At 56.9% G+C, this 2500-nt stretch overlaps 1 non-coding gene across 1 annotated transcript in view; it reads left to right on the top strand.

Annotated features, from left to right (window-relative positions):
- The first annotated feature begins 2080 nt into the window (after positions 1-2080).
- Positions 2081-2500, top strand: part of LOC126333399 (small subunit ribosomal RNA) — a 1893-nt gene continuing 1473 nt past the window's right edge. The window contains exon 1 of the ribosomal RNA XR_007564163.1: positions 2081-2500. This exon is cut by the window's right edge and continues 1473 nt beyond it. This is a non-coding gene — a ribosomal RNA (small subunit ribosomal RNA).

Below are 2500 nucleotides of genomic sequence, written 5' to 3'. Positions count from 1 at the left end.
AGTTACGCTGCACCTTAACCCAAGTTACGCTGCACCTTAACCCAAGTTACGCTGCACCTTAACCCAAGTTACGCTGCACCTTAACCCAAGTTACGCTGCACCTTAACCCAAGTTACGCTGCACCTTAACCTAACTTACGCTGCACCTTAACCTAACTTACGCTGCACCTTAACCTAACTTACGCTGCACCTTAACCTAACTTACGCTGCACCTTAACCTAACTTACACTGCACCTTAACTGTCACATGTAACGTCACAGGAATGTAGCTTTGCCTAACAGCAACCCTCTGAACATAGTTCACTGCTTGGATCCTCTGGTGTCATGTGTATTTCTTGATGCCATGGTGCGTACCCTCACATAAAGGTCTTTCGAGTGTTGCGTACTTTCTACACAGTCCCGCTAACCACTGGAAGGGTGTACCGCTACAGAACGAATATCGCCCTCCCCTCCTGCCCTTCCAAGCTGGTCGGTCAGGCGTTTGTTTGTGAAATGAGCCTTGCAGCTGTTCAGTTGCATTCGGTTGTCGATGCAGTCAGTGTACGTTGTGGTACGGCCTGTGTGGACTGTCCGCTGATGTACGCGTAACCCACACTGATCATCCGTCGTTACGTACTGAGTGACATAATGTGGCACATGCTTGACCGTACACCGGCTGCGCCCTACAATGGCGAATCATAAGGGCCATATGTTGTGCACGATGCTACTTGTCTCGTCTCCCCATTACAGCGAGATTGCACTGTTGTACGCCGTACAGACATGTGGTAGGTAGGTACGGACGAAAGTATTGCATGTTGGCCCCCCCCCCCCCCCCCTCCTCCCTCTGCCGGGAATCAGCGTGAGCCGTCTGTTGATGTAGCGACGAGGGTTTTCCTATTTAATCGTATTGCCCCACACAACATGATAGCACGGTGGACCGCGTTCCACATCTGCGACATGCTACAGAGGCCGGTTGACAGTCGACCGCGCAAGGGACATTGCACACGTGCGCGGACCATCTTCCACGTGTTCTCTCGTGTACATGCCGCAGTGTGTATGTGGGCTGATGTAGCGTGTCGTGACACATAACATGCAGGCATGCCAGAATCGTAGATTTCGCAAATGTAGATTGACGTATACGTTTGCTGCCAAAGATCCGCAAATGAACTGGAAATCAGTTGTTGAGCGGTTGTTCGCGCTGCAGGTGCATCGGTGATAGCGACGATCGGTACATCTATGAACCGGTTGTTTCGGCGGTACCCGCCATGCCCCCGAACCTGAGTTGGCCATGTGGGTATGAAGCGATACGAGGCTGTGGCTTGGCGGGACAGTCCCCGGCCGGTGAGGGGGGGCCGCCCGGCGTGCTGGCCGCGCGCTGCGTGAGCGCACGCACTACAGCCGGCTGGTGGGGGGCGCCCAGTGGCAGGAGCGCCGGCCGACGGGCCCGGCTGGCGTCCCAGCTATGCGCCGGCGCACCCTGCGCGCGGCGCCAGGCGGCCAAAGTGGGTTCTGCCGAGCCCGGTGCGAAGCGCGGTGGACATCTGCAGTGTGCTGGTCCGATTGCGGACTGTGTGCGTTGAGGATGCGCCGCCGCCCGGCACTCGGCGTCGCGACGCCGTCTGCTGCTCGGTCGCCCCCAGCGGTTCTCGCAGGTGGTTTGTATCGCAGCTCTGCGGACGTGTTGGCGCGTGCGCTGTGCTGGGAGAGTTCGCTTCTGCACCCAAGTGGGGCTTTGCCCTTCTGTGGCGCTGGCGTTGGAGCTGCCGGTCACCGTAGGTGGCGCGTGTTGTTTCCCGCCGGCAATGCCACGACAGCACGCTCCCGGGCCTCTGTCGGCAGCGGCAAGCTCAGTTGGGAGCACGGGTGTTCGCACTGAAAGCGTCTACTCGCCCATCTCCGGGCGATTGCGCCTCTCTCGAACCCGACCAAGTACTTAGGACGGCGCTGCGCGCCGCCGGGACCTGAGAGGGTTTCGAGGTGTATCGTGCAGGGGAGCTCAGCCTCCTCCTGTTTGCAGAATAATTGAGCGGACGCTTGCGTGTTCGCGCGGGCCCTCGGGACACACTCCCGGGCGGCCGGCTGCTCAGCTCTCGTTGACGCAGCTCCCTGGTTGATCCTGCCAGTAGTCATATGCTTGTCTCAAAGATTAAGCCATGCATGTCTCAGTACAAGCCGCATTAAGGTGAAACCGCGAATGGCTCATTAAATCAGTTATGGTTCCTTAGATCGTACCCACGTTACTTGGATAACTGTGGTAATTCTAGAGCTAATACATGCAAACAGAGTCCCGACCAGAGATGGAAGGGACGCTTTTATTAGATCAAAACCAATCGGATTGGCTCGTCTGGTCCGTTTGCCTTGGTGACTCTGAATAACTTTGGGCTGATCGCACGGTCCTCGTACCGGCGACGCATCTTTCAAATGTCTGCCTTATCAACTGTCGATGGTAGGTTCTGCGCCTACCATGGTTGTAACGGGTAACGGGGAATCAGGGTTCGATTCCGGAGAGGGAGCCTGAGAAAC

The sequence above is a fragment of the Schistocerca gregaria genome, unplaced genomic scaffold, assembly GCF_023897955.1.
Source record: "Schistocerca gregaria isolate iqSchGreg1 unplaced genomic scaffold, iqSchGreg1.2 ptg001584l, whole genome shotgun sequence".
NCBI lineage: Eukaryota > Metazoa > Arthropoda > Insecta > Orthoptera > Acrididae > Schistocerca > Schistocerca gregaria.
Note: the sequence above shows the minus strand (reverse complement) of the source record. Positions and strands in the feature narration are given on the sequence as shown.